Source organism: Pelmatolapia mariae, linkage group LG10_11, assembly GCF_036321145.2.
Source record: "Pelmatolapia mariae isolate MD_Pm_ZW linkage group LG10_11, Pm_UMD_F_2, whole genome shotgun sequence".
Lineage (NCBI taxonomy): Eukaryota > Metazoa > Chordata > Actinopteri > Cichliformes > Cichlidae > Pelmatolapia > Pelmatolapia mariae.
The window spans coordinates 16,338,252-16,359,318 of NC_086236.1; the positions used below are offsets into that span (position 1 = coordinate 16,338,252).

The window sequence follows — 21,067 nt, forward strand, 5'->3', positions numbered from 1 at the left end:
AAAGAAGGTTGGTTGCAAAGTGGTTTGCAGAAGACACAGTTTAAAAAGCACAGCTGATATGAACTTTGTTTGTCGGATACAGTGAAACTTATTTGTAATAATCACAAATGAAACATCTTTAAAATATACAAGACACACCAAAAAACATTTTAAGTCATCGCATCACCTTCTGTGGTGAATTTATCTGTTTTAGAAATAAATGGTTCTCTACACCGGTGGATTTATTTTTCACATGTTCCAGATGTACAAGGTGGTGATTTTAAACTTTGGAAAACTTAAATACAACGTAGAGATCAGTCTAAAGTCCTTCATCCAACTAATAGTTAATTAACAACTGTTTGGATGCTAGTCTGTACTAAACTGGGGAGATTAGTGTGTACAATAGCATTTCCCAATAATTTATCCAAACTCACTGGAACAATTAGCGAGTTTATAACTGCATAAAACAGATGCTGTCCATTAACAGGATAGAAAATGTAACTACTTTGCCTTTCAGAGGAAGGGGTTCTTTAAACCTTTGTTGGCTGAATGTCAATGTCAAGATCAGATACACAAGCAAACACGTTTTTTAGTTGGCGTTGTGATGTTGGATATGCTGATTTCTGTGTTTTGAGCCAGTAGTGAGGCGATGCTTCTTAACAGCTGTATTTTTGCTATGATGGCTACATCAGGGAAGCTGAAATTGAAAAGAAAAGATTCCTGCTCAGCTGAATCATAGTGTGACATTGTGAATGAAATACCCAGTAATGAATTCTTGCACTGTGAGAGTCCCGCTTTATAGCACAGATGATTTCTGTGCAGTTTCTGTCAGGCCACCAATCTGATAGAATCTGAAGAATAAAGTTACGTTGAAACCAAGCACACCATTGTTTTTCTTGTGACATTACCAATAAGTTTGATGTGTCACATGGTCCTCTTCCTATTGAAAAAACAAAAGTTGTATCCAAGATGGCCGACTTCTAAATGGCCAACATGGTCACCACCCATCTTGAGGAGTTTGCCCCCTCACATATACTAATGTGCCACAAACAGGACTTTAATATCACCAACCATTCCCATGTTATTACGGTGTATCCATATAAATGGCCCACCCTGTATTTTGTATAGTATGTTATTCTATCTTATCTTCTATTCAGTTTTTTTTTCTTAATTTTTGCTGCTCTTAACTTTGTACTGTCCACTTTCTGCTGTGACCAAAGAAATTTCCCACTTGTGGGATTAATCAAAGTTTATCTTATCTTATTATCTATCATCAGCTCCCCCTGTGTGCACCAGGGGCTAGGGAGTGACCTGCAGTATCGCCCTCCTTCCACCGGATGGAGAGAGAGAGAGAGAGAGAGAGAGAGAGGGAGGGAGGGAGGGATGGATGGATGGATGATAAGGGCCTCAACACAGGCTTCATAAGGACACAGCCCCAAGTGGGTGAGAAAGCCACAACCCATTTGCGCTGAGTGTTTAGGATGCATAAAAACTCTGCCTGATGAGCAGTTACTAACAAGATCAATTACCGCAGCTCTTAAGAACACACCAACTTACTGTTTTGAAGAGATTAAAGAGCTTCATTATGGATGGTGGTAGAGGACAGATTTTGGGTTTGGCTTTAGCCATCAACGGTGTATTGGGGACCATCATGATCTGTGCTCTCCCTGCCTGGAAAGTCTTCATTAATACTGTGTACAATCATGGAATTTATGGGGCATGGCATGGTTTATGGAAAATCTGTACAATATATGCCACAGGCAAGATGGAATGCGTTGGGTATGAAGTTTTTACAGTACAGGTAGATGACACCATGAAAGCTATCAGAGCACTCGTCATTATCGCGATCATCAGTGGGATATTTGGAATCCTGCTTGGTGTGGCCGGGAACAAGCGCATTAACTTCATGTTGGATGATGGGCAAAAACGCAAAGTGGACTTTGCTTCCGGAGTTGTCTTCATCATTGCAGGTTTCTTGGTGTTCATACCTGTCTGCTGGATGGCCAACATCATCATTCTTGATTCCTACAAGCTCAGACATGACAGTAGTGTCAGCGTAAAGCTGGGAGCCTCACTTTACATTGGCTGGTTCACTACTGGGTTTCTGTTCCTGGGAGGAGGCCTGCTCCTGTACCGGCAGGAATGATACTGTCATACTGAATGTACAGTTAAGTAGTTCAGTGCTCACTCTGTGTAATGCATTAATTATCTCAGCTATGTAAGGCTTGCTTTTAGAAATCCGCCAGCCTATTGGAAACAAAAGAAATGTTTTCATAATTATTTCATAATTATGATCTTCTGTTTTTCCCTTCAGTATAATAATACAGCCTGAAATGTAATGCAAATAAGGAGAAATGTTAGCACTGAGTGTGTAACTTACGTTCTTCCTTTATCTTTATTTATAGGCATCTAACATGCCTATAGAATGTGTATCAAGTCTAAGCTTGATAACTATTTCTTTGATAAATTGCTTCAATATTGATGATAATGTGATTTTCATTTACTCTTTGAATACTTTACTTTTGAGTTGGTGTTGTTGTTGCTTTTAACTCTTATTGCTTGATTGTATACCATACAATTTAGTTCAAAGTAAGATTCATTTTTCTCAATTCTCCACTGGATTCTCATATGTTGCAAATGATCATATGTTGCAAATGTTTTTATGTCATTGTCTCTGTTTTAATGTCAAAAGCCTAAATAAAAACTCTGAAAAAATATTTTTGTTCGGGACATATTTTCTATCTTTAAAAGACAGAAGAAGACCTGAAGAAAACAAATATTAACAAGTACAGCACAGATTTGTTTATTGTTTTTAAGTACATTTGTTAATATGTATTCATGACATTCATTTTAGATTTCCACTTGAACAAAAATATTGTTTAATTAAATAAGTAATTAAATTTAATTAACACCGGCAGATAAATCTATAATTTACACTTATAAAAATTTAGTATCTTTCAAACTAGATTGTTTAACTCAAGAAAATCAGGTTGTACTTGCAGTCAGTCAGAAAGGCAACTTAAAAACAACAATAATAATGATAATAATAAGAAAAATAACTAAAAGAGGAGTCTGCACAATGACAACAAATCTTTGAGCAAATAAAATAAATCAAAGCATAAAGGTCAGCACAAGAAAACATAATGACAACAACCTGAGAAAGACTCCTTGGTAAATTTCTGAGAAAACCAAGTGGGACAATAGCCCTAAGCTAGTGGATTACGTTTTACACACATTGCACATCCCTTTATAACTGACCAATGTTCATCTTTACTGCGCACACACAGCATGGTCTCTCTATTAATTATTAAAATTCTCACACTTTCTGTCCATGTTTTCTATTCACATTATTAATTTCCTGTAGCCTACGTGTATTAGACACTGGTTAAAAAGTATGCTTCATGTGCTTGACATCCAAAAAATACTGTACATCTACATGCTTTCTTATTGTTTGAAAATAGATCAAATTTTCAATACCCACCATTATGACTAGAAACATCAGCAGGCACTCAGAGGATGTAAACAACCACAGGTAACCCAGGTAACCTGTAATTGTTACCCGCTGTGCTCATTTTCTGTGGAAATGAACATGTTAAAACTGCTACTTAAGTGAACTGACACATGTGGTTGTACTAACCAGGTGGACTATACATAAAATTTAACTATACTGAAAATGTAGCAACAGGCGTTGTGCATTTCACACACCCTGTTTGAACAGCAAGAGGATTCTCTCTTTCATGGGGGAAAGGTTTTAATAATGTAGAAGGATGATTTAAACCTGCTCTCAATGAGTGATCTGCAGCATTTTGAATCTGCTGACCTATTGCAAGCAGGTGTGCTGTGTATATAAGGCTCTGTCACCTGCTTCTTTATGCCAATGACTGTAGAAAATCTGTTATCTGATTTCTACAGTCATTGCTCTGTGCTCACTGGCAGTCGCATTTCCCGTCTGCTTAATCCAACTTGTTTGTGCACTGAGAGGCCTCTTGCTTGGAGTGTCTCCTGTTTGTACTGGGATGTGAGGTTTACCACTCGCTGTCTGGGCGAGTATAATACAACAGAAGAGATATGTATTGAATGTTTGATGTGTTGGTCGTTTTGGACCTAATCTTTGACTTGAGCCATTTGTATGGTAGAAATTGCTGGCATGATGTGTCACCCGTTGTTGCTGGATTGGGAAGCCCTCCTCTCCTTTCTAGGTGTAGTAGTTCAGTGGGCCTGGTATGTATGAGCTGCCCTTTCCTCTGCATTTGGCTTTGGGGGGTAATATTTCAATGACTGCTGCCTATACCACAATTTAACACACTCCACAGATCCTTGATGGGAGAAACAGTCCTATTTTTAGGCATTACCTCTTCCAACACAGAAGTCTGGTAGATGTTTGTTTACAGTTTGTTGATGGGACCTCATGCTCAGCATATTCAAAGTTTGCTTCGTGGGTATTACACAGTAATATACACAGTAATATGATGTATAATGGTATCTAGTATTGGACCAACATGGTGGGCTTCATTAATTTTTTTTTGAAAATATTTTTATTGAAAAAAGAAAACAACAGTACTTGCAGTTACCGAAATACAATTAACCTTTCTTCATTTTCCTAAATAAATATACTTATATATATGAAGAAAAAACAACTAAACAAAAACGCATTCTAAAACAAAGAACCCCCCTCCCCCCAGTCCCACACAGATCAACACAACCGTCAAACATATTACAGGAATATAACAATAACAGAAGTACATTTAAACAGACAATACCTCTAGACTAGTAAAATATAAGATAAAGGGTTGCCACTTGTGAAAAAATTTGGCTGTGCAACCTCTCAACGTATATTTAATTTTTTCAAGTTTTAAAAAAAACATGACATCTTTAAGCCACTGGGAAATAGTAGGATACTTAACAGACTTCCAATGCAACAATATTAGACGTCTCGCTAATAGGGATGTGAAGGCTATAATATCCTTTTGTGTGGAATCAAGTGTAAATGAGCAATCAGGAATCCCAAATACAGCAATCAGAGGACAAGGACGAAGAGTTACCCCAAGAACAGTTGACATAATAGCAAAATACCCTGTCCAGAAACCTTGTAGTTTAGGACACAGAAAAAACATGTGGCTAAGGTGACAAGGAGAACCATGGCATTTATCACATTTATTTTCCACTTCTGGATACAATTCAGAAAGTCTAGACTTAGAGAAATGCACCCTGTGTATGACCTTAAATTGAATAAGTCCAAGACGAGCACAGGAGGTGGAAGATTGTACCCTCGCAATAGCCTGTTCCCAAGACTCCTCATGTATTCGAATTCCTAGTTCTCCTTCCCATGTACACTTAAGCTTAACATTAGAGTGGTTACTAAAAGACAGAATAGCATCATAGAGTTTCGAAATGGTTCCTCTGTGATGAGGAATAAATGATAACATAGTTTCCCACTGCTGTTCTGGAGGTAAACAGGGGAAATTTGGGAAACACTTGGCAACAAAATTTCGAATTTGAAAATAGCAAAACAAATGGGTAATAGGGATATAACGAGAAGACAAATTGGGTAAACTATCGAAAACACCATCCACATATAAATGTTTGAACTATTTTATACCCTTGCCTAACCAGATCTACGAAGAGCACTTCAGTGATAGGCCACTAAAACCACCTGACCTTCAACTGATTACATACACAAAGAAAACAATCCCTGTGTTAGGCTGCCTACAAGTCACAGTGAGCAGAGGAAATGCATCCGCCTTAGCTGTGTTCTTTGCTGTAAAAAAAGGAACTCCTCTTCTTGCAAGAGATCTGATGGAAACGCTGAATGTCAGCATTGCAGGGAATACTGTTCTACCTCCATGTACCGATCCTACTGCTTCTGTGATGTCTACAAACCCATCACCTGCTTCTTGCATCCCTGTTGCCCCAGATGTTGGCTGTGTTCGTGCCTTTGTGCATAAAGTGAAAGTTGACCCAACAGTCAAACCTGTCTGTCAGAAGCTGCAACGTCTCCCGTTTGCTGTGAGGACTTAAGTTTCAGCAGAACTGGATCGTTTACAATTGTTGCGACAGCACCTGTAATGATTATACCATATTGCACCACTAGAGGGTGGTGTTGTGAAATAAGAGTAAAGCGGAGTCGGTAAAGTTTTAGAGTTAGAATATAGTTAGATGGCTTACTGATAACTTGATGTGTCTCCATGTTACCTCTATGATGTAAAGTCTGTGCTGAATTCATTAAAGAGCACTGTTCCTTTATGAGGACTGGTTTATTACCAGCCGCTGCTACAAAGAGTCTAAATGAATATCAATAGTACTAAAAGCAGCTGTAGATAACAAGCTAACACCTTTTTTAAAGTTCACTTTCTGACCCAGAAAGAGTAATATTTAAACTTTTTTTAGCCGTGCTCTTCCACCATTGCCACGTTTGAGTTTTGGACTAAATGCATTCTGGGATATTTAGCTGTACTAAGTACACACAAGTCACCACCGATGCATGCTCGATAAAACGGGCAGAGCGAGAATACATCCAGGATTTTTTTGCGTTCTCAACTTGATGCGTGCTTTGAATTGGAACAGTACTTGATCTCCAACTGATGACATATCATGAGTACTAGAGAACGCAAGTGGTCCCCTCTAGGCCACCTTTATAAAGCTCTGTGACTGTCTTCAAGGAGGCCGCATCCTTTGTTCCCCGAAGGATGCGGCCTAGGTTTTGGGACACAGCTACAGACAGACGTGGTGTCACTGGAGCTTCCGTAGTTGGTCACACCGAGGCGATTCCGTAGTGATGCACAGCAAATTTAGAAAAAGAACCAGAAATCAAAATGTTTTGAGCCCAACTAAAAGGTTTGGTTTGATGCTTAATGTGTTCCTGGCTTTGTGTGGTTGTATTTCTCACACTAAATCCTGCTGCAGCGAAACTGCTTTTCACACAGGATATTGTTTCTCGTATTTCTCCCGCTGTTTCAGAAATATATTCTGTATGCAATCATTACTCCCACACACACACACAGACTACTGATCTCACAGGTATATGAAGTTCTTAATCATAGTTTCCACTTTAATGTAAACACAGCATTTCTTCAAAAGGATTGAGATTAACAATATAAAAAACAAGACTCCTGGCAATGCCAGAGTATCTTATGAATATGCTTTAAGACAACATGTTGTCTTTGTTATTACACGTTGGTTCCAAAATATCCAGGTTGAATTAATATTATTAAGAGATTAAAAGATGTCACTATGATGTGAATTAGGCCAAGATGTAATGGATTACATTTTATAGAAGAATGGCTTTATATCTGACCACCGTTTACTAGCACCAACATCATGGTCTGTCTCATAATTAATAAACAGGAAGCATTAGTCCCTCATGTTTTCCACTCATGCTTAAAACTGTCACATTCATATCATTATATTTCTGTAGGGGAATTCAGGAGACAAACGAAAGAAGAAAACTCTTAGAAAAACACAAAGATTAAAATAAACATACAAGAATTAATATTTGACAGCACAAACAGTGAGAAAGAAAATCAAAGAAATTAAAAATAGATTAATGATTGTCCTCAGTGTGTGATAAAAGGTCTGATTTAATGTTGCACTTGTGGTGGCTGGTTTGTATGGTTGTTTTTGTGAAGTACACATGTTGCCGTAGTAAAAACTAAGCAAACAGGGCAACAGGTGGTTCTTCTTCACACACATTTGCGTGCAGTGCATGCAGAGGCCCCTGATCTCACAAATCAGATTCATTTTGATTCAGTTTGAGCTTTTTTTCAGAAACCTCCAAAAGTTGAATCTGTTCATCTGGACGTAGCGTTTTGTGGGAGAAACGTTTCGTCACTCATCCAAGTGACTTCTTCAGTCTCAGCTGACTGCAGGTTTCCCCAAACCTTATAAACAGTACATTTGCATAATGACTGAAACCAGCCCACTGAAGGAACAATGGGCTGTGAGGTCAGTTCCTTAATCATAATTATGCAAATTCCCATGACCATTGATCAACAATCACTGACCAAAACCCACTGATCAAAGAACACTGATCAATGGCCATGAGTACCATTCACAGAGAGTTGGGGAATGGCTGCAATCACAGCGTTGTAAGATGGCGAAAGATGTACCCTTAGGCCCCCTCCTCGATTCAGAGATGGTCTTTCCCTCTTCACGTAAATGGCCTTCTTGACTCCGCACTCAAACCAGCGTTCCTCCCTGTCCAGGATGTGTACATCCTCATCATTGAAAGAGTGTCCACTGGCCTGTAGGTGTAAATAAACTGCAGAGTCCTGGCCTGATGAGGTTGCTCTTCTGTGTTGTGCCATCCGCTTCGCCAGAGGTTGTTTGGTTTCCCCGATGTATAAATCCTGGCAATCCATCCATCCTGTACTGTTTATAAGGTTTGGGGAAACCTGCAGTCAGCTGAGACTGAAGAAGTCACTTGGATGAGTGACGAAACGTTTCTCCCACAAAACGCTACGTCCAGATGAACAGAATCAACTTTTGGAGATTTACTTTCCTGGATGATTGAGAATGCATCAAGACGTTTTTTTCAGAAAGATCACGAAAGCCGTAACTAGTCAGCACAGTCACAGTAAGATCTAATGTTACAAGATCAAGTGGCCCACAGATGATTGCTTGTCTATATAATACATATAATGTAAAAATAATTTGACATTCTAAGCTTTTTGATAATAAACTGTGAAAACCTTTGATTGGAGCATATTTGTCTTGTCTCTTGTAAAGAAACAAACCCTAACACTAAGCTCCTCTATTTGCTTATGAAACAAAATCAGCATCTAGGCAGGGAACATTTGGCCACTCTGCATGAAACACACTTTTAAAAAAACGTTTTTTTCAGCAAGATGACCTACAACCATCAATAAAGTCACTCTGAAAGCTAAATGTTCTTCCTGGAAACTATTTTACCATCTGCTGTGAATAAATCTCACACATTTGAGTGATCCTTAACAAATGTAGATTTCTTTATTTGCACTGAAATAATGTACTTAGTGACTTTGTTTCTTCTTTGTGACAAACTTCTAATGAATAAAAAGTTAACACTGAGATGATAATTGTAACAGAAATGTGGCATTTTTCAGCACTGATGATGCACATTCAGTAGGTTCCAATCAAATACTACTTGCATTTTTCAAATTATTTAATTTGAGTTAGGATTTTGTGTGCTATTTTTTTTTTTTTTTTTTTTTGCTATTATGTGTCACTTTCTTTAGAGGCCAATTTCAACTCAGAGGTAACACTAACAGCTCTTATCTCCTTTAGAAGTGTGAACAGGAACAGAGGAGGCCACAGTCAAATTCTGAGTATTAAAACTAAATGATAACCACTTCCTTCTCAGCTCTTCAGGTAAATTCCTGAACCTCCTTTTAACGCATCACCTTTCCTTCTTGAAGACAGTCACAGAGCTTCATTATGGTAGCTTGCGAAAGACCACTTCTAGGCCTGGCTTTGGCCTGCATCGGCTCACTGGGGAGCATCATTAGCTGTGCTCTCCCCACATGGAGAGTCACGACACTCTTTCTCGAGAACAAAATGTCCTTATCCATTGTGGAGGGTTTGTGGAAGACATGTGCAATCTCACCAACAGGTCAAAAGCAGTGCAGGGGGGACAGTTATATACCGTTACCTGGAACGCAGCATCGCGAAACACAGGAGCAGACATGATTAGCTGAGCTGGGGGTGGTGGTGGAGGAAAAACAGGGACGTTAGCGCGCTCAGGCGGGGAATTGGTGGACATACTTGGCTGAGATGGCAGCGCAGATTGAAGCTGCTGCATGGAGGCTAATATCTTTTCCTGTGACTCACTGATTACCTGACACTGAGCACTAAGTGTTTGTAAGGCCCGCTCGTGAGTTCCTAGAATGGCCCTCTGCTTAGCGAGTGCCGCCCACATTGGGTCTGCTGGGTTTGTTCTTCACATGGCCAGTTTGTACTGTCACAAAACGGCCGGAGGCCGAGCACCAAAAATCAAACCCACGTGCAGGAAAGCCAAGGTGGAGGCAGAGTAAAGGGTTTAACAAAGGTTTATTAACTAACACCAAAACGACGTTTATGTTAGTACTTGATTTAAGGCTTGATATATGGGGCGTGAGGGTCTTGGCCAGGGGAGAGGGATAAGCAAGGGGACAGGTCCAAGAAAGCAACGGCAGCTGGCTGGTGATTAGGTACGTATGTGCAGGTGGGAGATGGAAGCGTTGAGGGAGAGGTGGTGTGGTCCAGGTGGGTTAGGTGGTGTGTGGCAGCTGTCCTGAGTGGTGAAGGTCCCGAGGTGGTGTAAGGGCAGGAGGGCAGGCAGGTGAGTCAAGGAGATGATTCCGAGAGCTGGCGGGTTAACCAGATTTCCAAGATGAGTGGTTCAGTGTGATGGAGTTTTCCTGGAGTAACTAGAACACGAGATTACAAGGTTAGTAGAGCACTTGAGAGTCACGAACATGAAGCGTGAGGCCTGGTTACCAACATAGGGTAGTTGACGAACTGACGAGGAAGCAGTGTCAGCAAGCAGCTAAAATCTCCAACCTGATTGCCTCAATCAGCTTCAGGTGAGGGAGGCTGTAGGCCCTGCCCATGGGTGGATACCAGGGAGATCCAGACCTTCAATGGAATTTTACAGCCACACACCCAGACCATGACACTTCACATGAGGCTGTTATCCAGTATGTGGCCAGCTTGTGTGACCTTGCTTCTAAATGTGAGTTTGATGACAGGACAGAAGAAATGGTCCATGATCAGCTAATTGAACATGTGTCTAGCCCCAGCATAAGAGAAAGACTAGCTTGAACCTGATTTGACACTAGATAAAGCTGTTACACTGGCAACACAAATGGAATCTGCAGTTCAACAAGCTAAATCCATAGCTGCAGACAGCAGTACTCCAGTCCAAGCTGTGCAGTCTCACTTGCACTCCATGCAGAGGAAACACAAATCCAATGCTCACCCTGCAAAGCCATCTCATGCAACGAAACCATCTAAGAACTGTTTTAGATGTGGTTCAAACAGTCATTTAGCCAACTTTCGTCAATGTCCTGCTGCCAAAGCTACTTGTAAACTGTGTCGTAAAACTGGACATTTTGCTCGTGTCTGCTGCTCATCCAAAACAAGAGATGTACAGGAAGTCCATTTACCAAAACTCACAGTCCTTTACATACCAAATCCTTCACATGCATCAAAAGGATTGCAATGCAGCATAAATGTGAGCACACCTACCTCATCAGCTAAGGACATTGAACTGATTGTGGACACAGGTTCTGCAGTTTCTATCTTGCCTAACCAGATCTACAAAGAGCACTTCAGTGATACGCCACTAAAACTACCTGACCTTCAACTGATTACATACACAAAAAAAAACAATCCCTGTGTTAGGCTGCCTACAAGTCACAGTGAGCAAAGGAAATGCATCCGCCTCAGCTGTGTTCTTTGTTGTAAAAAAAGGAACTCCTCTTCTTGCAAGAGATCTGATGCAAGCGCTGAATGTCAGCATTGCAGGGAATACTGTTCTACCTCCATGTACCGATCCTACTGCTTCTGTGATGTCTACAAACCCATCACCTGCTTCTTGCATCCCTGTTGCCCCAGATGTTGGCTGTGTTCGTGCCTTTGTGCATAAAGTGAAAGTTGACCCAACAGTCAAACCTGTCTGTCAGAAGCTGCAACGTCTCCCGTTTGCTGTGAGGACTTAAGTTTCAGCAGAACTGGATCGTTTACAATTGTTGTGACAGCACCTGTAATGATTATACCATATTGCACCACTAGAGGGTGGTGTTGTGAAATAAGAGTAAAGCGGAGTCGGTAAAGTTTTAGAGTTAGAATATAGTTAGATGGCTTACTGATAACTTGATGTGTCTCCATGTTACCTCTATGATGTAAAGTCTGTGCTGAATTCATTAAAGAGCACTGTTCCTTTATGAGGACTGGTTTATTACCGGCCGCTGCTACAAAGAGTCTAAATGAATATCAATAGTACTAAAAGCAGCTGTAGATAACAAGCTAACACCTTTTTTAAAGTTCACTTTCTGACCCAGAAAGAGTAATATTTAAACTTTTTTTAGCCGTGCTCTTCCACCATTGCCACGTTTGAGTTTTGGACTAAATGCATTCTGGGATATTTAGCTGTACTAAGTACACACAAGTCACCACCGATGCATGCTCGATAAAACGGGCAGAGCGAGAATACATCCAGGAATTTTTTGTGTTCTCAACTTGATGCGTACTTTGAATTGGAACAGTACTTGATCTCCAACTGATGACATATCATGAGTACTAGATAACGCAAGTGGTCCCCTCTAGGCCACCTTTATAAAGCTCTGTGACTGTCTTCAAGGAGGCCGCATCCTTTGTTCCCCGAAGGATGCGGCCTAGGTTTTGGGACACAGCTACAGACAGACGTGGTGTCACTGGAGCTTCCATAGTTGGTCACACCGAGGCGATTCCGTAGTGATGCACAGCAAATTTAGAAAAAGAACCAGAAATCAAAATGTTTTGAGCCCAACTAAAAGGTTTGGTTTGGTGCTTAATGTGTTCCTGGCTTTGTGTGGTTGTATTTCTCACACTAAATCCTGCTGCAGCGAAACTGCTTTTCACACAGGATATTGTTTCTCGTATTTCTCCCGCTGTTTCAGAAATATATTCTGTATGCAATCATTACTCCCACACACACACACAGACTACTGATCTCACAGGTATATGAAGTTCTTAATCATAGTTTCCACTTTAATGTAAACACAGCATTTCTTCAAAAGGATTGAGATTAACAATATAAAAAACAAGACTCCTGGCAATGCCAGAGTATCTTATGAATATGCTTTAAGACAACATGTTGTCTTTGTTATTACACGTTGGTTCCAAAATATCCAGGTTGAATTAATATTATTAAGAGATTAAAAGATGTCACTATGATGTGAATTAGGCCAAGATGTAATGGATTACATTTTATAGAAGAATGGCTTTATATCTGACCACCGTTTACTAGCACCAACATCATAGTCTGTCTCATAATTAATAAACAGGAAACATTAGTCCCTCATGTTTTCCACTCATGCTTAAAACTGTCACATTCATATCATTATATTTCTGTAGGGGAATTCAGGAGACAAACGAAAGAAGAAAACTCTTAGAAAAACACAAAGATTAAAATAAACATACAAGAATTAATATTTGACAGCACAAACAGTGAGAAAGAAAATCAAAGAAATTAAAAAAAGATTAATGATTGTCCTCAGTGTGTGATAAAAGGTCTGATTTAATGTTGCACTTGTGGTGGCTGGTTTGTATGGTTGTTTTTGTGAAGTACACATGTTGCCGTAGTAAAAACTAAGCAAACAGGGCAACAGGTGGTTCTTCTTCACACACATTTGCGTGCAGTGCATGCAGAGGCCCCTGATCTCACAAATCAGATTCATTTTGATTCAGTTTGAGCTTTTTTCAGAAAGATCACGAAAGCCGTAACTAGTCAGCACAGTCACAGTAAGATCTAATGTTACAAGATCAAGTGGCCCACAGATGATTGCTTGTCTATATAATACATATAATGTAAAAATAATTTGACATTCTAAGCTTTTTGATAGTAAACTGTGAAAACCTTTGATTGGAGCATATTTGTCTTGTCTCTTGTAAAGAAACAAACCCTAACACTAAGCTCCTCTATTTTAATTCAATTCAATAAAACTTTATTGATCCTGAAGGTTGAACCCGAGGGAATTTGGATATTGAACCCGAGGGAAATTGGATTTGCTTATTGGATTTTGCTTATTTGCTTATGAAACAAAATCAGCATCTAGGCAGGGAACATTTGGCCACTCTGCATGAAACACACTTTTAAAAAAACGTTTTTTTTAGCAAGATGACCGACAACCATCAATAAAGTCACTCTGAAAGCTAAATGTTCTTCCTGGAAACTATTTTACCATCTGCTGTGAATAAATCTCACACATTTGAGTGATCCTTAACAAATGTAGATTTCTTTATTTGCACTGAAATAATGTACTTAGTGACTTTGTTTCTTCTTTGTGACAAACTTCTAATGAATAAAAAGTTAACACTGAGATGATAATTGTAACAGAAATGTGGCATTTTTCAGCACTGATGATGCACATTCAGTAGGTTCCAACCAAATACTCCTTGCATTTTTCAAATTATTTAATTTGAGTTAGCTATTAATTATTAATTTGCTATTTTTTTTTTTTTTGCTATTATGTGTCACTTTCTTTAGAAACCAATTTCAACTCAGAGGCAACACTAACAGCTCTTATCTCCTTTAGAAGTGTGAACAGGAACAGAGGAGGCCACAGTCAAATTCCGAGTACTAAACCAAATTAATAATAACCACTTCCTTCTCAGCTCTTCAGATAAATTAGTGAACCTCCTTTGAACACATCACCTTTCCTTCTTGAAGACAGTCACAGAGCTTCATTATGGTAGCTTGCGAAAGACCACTTCTAGGCCTGGCTTTGGCCTGCATCGGCTCACTGGGGAGCATCATTAGCTGTGCTCTCCCCACATGGAGAATTTCGACATATTTTCTCAAGAACAAAATTTCCGGATCCATTGTGGAGGGTTTGTGGAAGACATGTGCAATCCCACCAACAGGTCAAAAGCAGTGCAGGGGCGACGGTTATATACCGTTATCTGAAGACATGAAGGCTGCCAGAGTACTTATCATCATTGTCATTATCATTGAGGTCCTTGGGATTCTGCTTGGTGTGGCTGGGAGACATTGTATGAACTTTGTGCCAGGCGAAAGGCAAAGGAGCAAAATGGCTCTGACTTCTGGAATTGCCTTCCTCATTGCAGGTATCGTTTTTCTCATACCACTCAGCTGGATCACCAACACCATCAGTGATAATTTTCATCCTGCCGACTCTCCTGATCCTCCTCCTAATGATGTGGGACGTAAGATGGATTTGGGCGCCGCGCTCTACATTGGCTGGTTCACCACCGTCCTTCTGTTCCTGGGAGGAGGCCTCGTCTGCAGCTCCTTTTCCCCCAGAAATGGAACTGAGTAAAACATTATTCCAACTCTGTAAGCAAGGCCTTACTTATTGCTTTTTAAATAAGGCCTATTTTTATACATCGAGCAGTTTTTTGAAAATAAGAAAAAGGTTTTATGAAAGCTTTCAGCTGAGGCTTGTCAATGGAATGAGTAGATTAACAAAGTATAAAATCAGAATAGAAAGAAATATTTGCAGTTTGATTGTGATTGTCTAACTTGATTCTGAATCTATTTCGAGGTATCCTATACCATTATAACCACCTTTCCTATTTTTTTTTTTCATTTATTCTTTTGTTATTTACTCTGTTGTGTGGAGACAGACTTTTTTTGGTAAACTGCTATGATTTCCAACTATGTATCCACTGGTTTAAGTGTATGTTTTATCTTTCATTACCATCTCTTTATTAAATTGATTAAAAATTGATGATCATGGAATTGTTTTTACATTCTTAATATAAATATATTTGATTGACTGTTTATAAGTAAAATTGATCTCAAATGAAAATTAATATTTCTGAGCATGTAAAATAATCTTTTACATCTCTTTTTGGTGTTTGGTTTTTTTTGTTTGTTTGCTTGTTTTTCTTTTGTTTTTGTTAAAACGGCTCAATAGGGCACCGGTTAGCTTTAAGCAGGTGATCACATGCCAGCGGCCTGCGTGGTCTGAGTCCCACTCGCAGCCCTTTGCCGCATGTCTTCCCCTCTCTCTGCCCCTGCTTTCCTGTCCTCTTTACACTGTGCCTATTGAATAAAAAGTTGAAAAATGCCAAAAAGAAATATTACAGAAAACTGTCAAAAACATATTATAAATGACTTTATAAAAGACTCATCATTTGAGAGTTTCACATTGTAGAATAAAATGACAACTGTTAACAAAGACCACACTGCCAAGCTTGACTCGGTATGTTTTTAAGTTTACAAATGATACATTAAAAAAGACAACTACGTTTTTAGGTTTTTAAGTCATGGAAGAAAAGTCAGAGTTGACAAAGTGTCAATTTCTGTATTTCAACACATCTGTTGTGTCAAACAGTAACTACCAAAAGGATTTAGACTGAATAAATTTCAAAGTTTTTTTGTTGAATGTTGACATTAGATTTTTTATTACAAATAATATTGAATTGTGTTTGTGGGGAATACTTCATTTATGGTATAATAAGTGTTATTAAGTTTATTGAAAATGAAGATTAGTGTTTGTTTTTTTTGTTTTTGTTTTTCTTTTCATAAATTACCACTCCTGACTTATTAAAAAGAATAAAAAAACTTGTTGCACGTTTGTTTTCTGGTTTTTTTGGCGGGGGTTAGGGTTTTTTTTGTTGGTGTTGTTTTTTTGTTTTGTTTTTGCTTCAAGCTTTGTTAGTCACCCATGGGCTTTCCGAGGTCGGTAGGGTTTTAAACCACATACAGGTGTTCAGAGAGTGGACGGTAATTCCACTCTCTGAACACAGAGAGTTTCCAAACACCTGTACTTCTTAAACTCGACACTTAGTCTTTAGGCTTAAACCCAAAGTCTAAGCCTAATCGAGCATCCCATCTTTAACTTTAAGAGGTTGTTACGGTCGCTGGAGTGGGGGGTAACAGAGGTGTATTTCATTTAGAGGCTATCATCATTAAAGCCGATGTCAACAATGTTCTTTGGTTCACCGAGATTCCGTTTCAGCAGGCTTTTAGCGTTTGTTTTCTTTGAGACAGTTGTTTACTTCCATTTTACACAAAACTGAAAGAAAATCTAGGAATTTATGCTCTTTTAATACATTTGAATATATTTATCAGTACATTTGAGAATAAATGTTAATAAATGTGTGAAAATGTAAGGAAAACAATCGCATGTACTTGTAGTGGTGTGAAGATATATTCACATTTTTCTAATTCAGATAAAATATATTTGCATATATTCTTTATATTGTAAGATAAAACACTACACTAGTAACTGACACAAGCACTGCAACACTACAGTTTTATGCTAACAACAGCTTTTTGAAGGACTAGTCCTGACTTTCACCTGCGCAAACCGTGCTTGTCTTAAAGATTCAGAAGCTAAAACGATGCGCTTCAGACCTAAAAGGAACAGAAATGCTTCCGTCTTTTGCTTCATTTGCCTTCAGGTCTCTGGTTTTACAAATAAAATAATGTTAAAAGCACAGTGACACCCCAAAGAGAAAATCATACTTGGTAGTACACACCTAGTCTGTCAGGGTTGGGTTTTCTTTTCTTTCTTTCTCTCTCTGCTGTAGCTCCATTTCCCGTAAGTGTCATTTGGTGTTGCTGTTCTTGCTCTGTTCTGATGGTCTGTCCACAGGAGGACTATTCCTGCCTTAGAAGAACTTCATGCTCCATTTCTGAATGGAGTGATTACATCTGGTATAAAGTTAAGTAGTGATGGGGAAATGAAGATTCCTGAAGCAACTGACTCTTGTACTAAAAACCGAATTACTCAAAGCTCTTTACTTTGGTGACATCTGGCGGCCAAAAATATTAAGAGCAGCTTGAATCTACAACTTGAAATGAACTACCTCATTATAAGTCTACAGAGCTGAATCTTCTGTTTAATATCATGTGACAGTTCTGTCTAATATCGGACTACCGCTGTTACAATGTATTTTGTTGGGTGAAAAAACTATGTTGACTGTTTGATTAATTAATAACAATAAAATATAACTATATGTATAGTGTGTTTCTTTTGCATGTTTTAGACCTCGGGTAGAAGAACTGTTGCTCTTATATTTATTGCCAAAAAACATGTTTAGTACATAAAATATATTAATGCAATTAAGAAAGTGTGTGTTTGCCACCTTTTTGAGGTCACACAGGCTTAGTGCCTGACCCCACTGCTGCCACTAAGGCAGTGCAATTCTGTACAAAATGCTGTTTTCAGAACAAATTATTAGGACAAATTATTTTTCTGTTTCTCGTTTTTGTTTTTGTTTTTTTAGTTTCCAACACAGATAGGAAACTTCTGCATTTAACTAGAACTCTAAAAAGGTTTCCTGCAATCCTCAGTCATCTCTGTTTTTGAAGTATTTTTTTCTTCAAAAATTGCAGGCCACCAAATTTACTGCATTGCAGTGGTGTAAAATAGACATAATTTAAAATGTACCAAAGTAAAGTTCACGCTAATTATGTGCATCCAGCCTTTACATTATTGGTGTTAGGTATGAACCTACATGTGTCTTATACATCTCACAACCAGGAGATGGCACCAAGCTACTGGTGTATGTAAGTTTGAGAGTTCCAAGTAATAAACAGAAAAAGAGAGCGAACCAAACAAATTAAAAAACAAACAAACAAATGTGTCTGCGTGGCTCTGTGTGTGTATGTTTCTTTTTTTTGCAAAGAAGAGAGCCCTGTTGCTTGAGAATTAAGTACATTTAAGTTCAAAAACGATTTTTGGCCTTTCAAAGTAAAATTTCCACCATCAAGGTTTTTTGATTGTTTTGTCTGAACAGTTATTGACAAGTCTGAAAACATTTCACAGATGTTTTAGTGCTTTGGTAAGCTACACTGCGAGTCTATACACCTAGCATGATGTTAGCTAAAAACTGCTGGATGATACTTTTTTGTCAAAATGGTAGGGTTGGGGTGATTTGTGCCAAGGGGCCTGGTTTAAGTTGTGCCAATGGCACAACTTCACCAAACTTATAAATATTTTAAATATATTATTTTAATGTAATTGTAGATTGTATTTTGTTACAATTTATCACTTTGACATTATTAATTTAAGACCAAAAAACGAAATAGACCGGAGTTATAATGTGGAGGACAGGCAGGGTCAGGTTGGGTTAAGTGTGCAAATATTAAGAAAAAATAATAGGGAACATTAATAATTATTTCCCCAGGACGTACTCATTATCAGTTATCAGAATGCAGATAGCTCACAGAGAAACAAAGTTGGTTACTTATTTAGAGAGTATAGCTTGACATATTTAAATGAAAGTAATTGTAATTGGGAACTTTGCAAGCAAAACCAAATCGTACAACTATGGTGGAATGGTTGATGGTGCCGACACTGTTTCAAAGTTTTTAGGTAAAGTAGTAATAGGTCTGTGAATGGAAAAGCCATCTTCACTTTCAAAGAAAATCATGATGGAGTCATTAGAGAAGATGTGCATAAAAAACAACTACCTACACCACAAAATCTTGGCGGTACAGCCAGAAGGCAGCAGTGGGTAACATCAACAATTTGATGTTATCGAGTAGGCCAGAGCTGTGAAGAGAATTGCAATTAATTTCGTCTTCATTTGAATGTCATTTTGTTTTGAACATGAGGTCATGTGACTCTAGGCCCTGCTTAAGAAAACTGACTTTTGATGGGCTCATGTGGTAGAACTGGCTTGTATAAAATTGACCTCTGATGTTGTGAAATAACCTTAAATAAACCTTAGATAAGTACTTTTGTGTTAAATTTGTCTATCCTTTATATTGCATTACAGATAAATCAAAATATACTGTTTTACTTTCATAATCTGTGGCACAATTTACCCCAAGCTATTCTCTCCAAAGGTACAACTTACCCGGCACCGAGGCAAGTTGTGTCGCAAGCTTTCTGAAACTTTTTTTCAGAAAGCTATATTTCTTAAAAAGGATATTTCAGATCCACAGTTATTGTTTCCAGGGATGGACAACATCCTGAATTATATGTACATGTTTTATTTGGATTACATTGCTGTCATGGCCTCACTTTAAAGTCTTTAAAGTAAAAACTGGCACAACTCACCCCACTCTCTCCTATAGAGACGCCATGTGCATAAGATGACACGACCCGAGCCAGTACCTCAGCAGACTGCAGTGAATTCCTCTGACAAAACCTCAGATGTCACAGATTTCTCCAAAGATAACTGGTCCCTACAGGACAGTCACCACAAACATTTATAGAACAGAAAAACATTAATGTAATGTTTTTCTGTTTAAACAGAAAAGAAGTATTGAAGAGAACTCAGTCTTAAACACATTCAGCAGTAATATTAATCAATTTAACACTGATTGATGATGATAATCTTTGCCTGCCACAGTCACCACATGCCAAAATAATGCCAAAATCATTATACATTTTATAATAAAGTGCATGGAGCCCTGCTGTCAATATTTATATGAAAAATCAGTGTAACACCAGTGAGAGGAAGCCACAGTCAACTTCTTCCTCGAGCATAAATAACCCACATAAAACCCACTTCCTGCTCAGATCTTCTCTCACAGATGAATGACTACTCGAGGACACACTATGTTTCATCTATAAAGAGATAAAGAGAAAGTTACATTATGATGGCTGGTTTAAGACACCTTCTAGGCTTGGCCTTGGCCATAATCAGCTTTGTGGGGACCATTGTCATCTGTGCACTTCCACAGTGGAGAGTCACAAAAATCTTCCAGCAATCCAGCATCGTTGCTTCCCAGATGTTCACTGAAGGTTTGTGGAAAGTCTGTAGTACCTTTAGTGCACAGATTGTGGACTGCAAAGAGTATGAGAAAAAAACTTTTGCATATAAGTCAAGACCTGGAGGTTGCCAGAGTGTTCATTATTATTACCGTTATCATTTGTGTCTTTGGGATCCTGCTTGGTGCTGCTGGGAGCAAATTCATCAACTTTGTGCCAGACGAAATAGAAAGGAGTAAAATAGCTATGGCTTCTGGAGTTGCTCTTCTCATTGCAGGCATCTTTGTGCTAATACCAATCAGCTGGACCACCACCACCACCATCCAGAATAATTTTAACAACTTTCTGGATGTCTCTCTGAAAATGGAACTGGGAACCTCGCTTTATATTGGCTGGATCACCACAGCACTTCTGTTCCTGGGAGGAGGCCTTCTCTGCAGCTCCTTCATCTGCCAAGATGGAACTGACTAAAATGTTAAGTACGCCAACCCTTGCTCTTTGTAAAAAGCCTTATTTACAAAGAGAAATTATTTAGTTACTCATATTAACCTAAGCTTAGAAATCCAGCAGTCTGTTGAATACAGTAGAATAAGAAAGTCTGAAATCGAATTAAAATAGGCAGAAATATTGGCAATTTGAGGATGTAAATTGATTCTTGATATATTTTGTTGTATTTTATACCATTATAGAAACTTTTTCTTTTCATGTTTATTGTTTATGCTGTTTACCATAAA

General features: G+C 38.6%; 1 pseudogene; it reads left to right on the plus strand.

Moving 5' to 3' along the window:
* The first annotated feature begins 20,218 nt into the window (after positions 1-20,218).
* Positions 20,219-20,804, plus strand: LOC134635280 (claudin-4-like; annotated as a pseudogene).
* Positions 20,805-21,067: the final 263 nt, after the last annotated feature.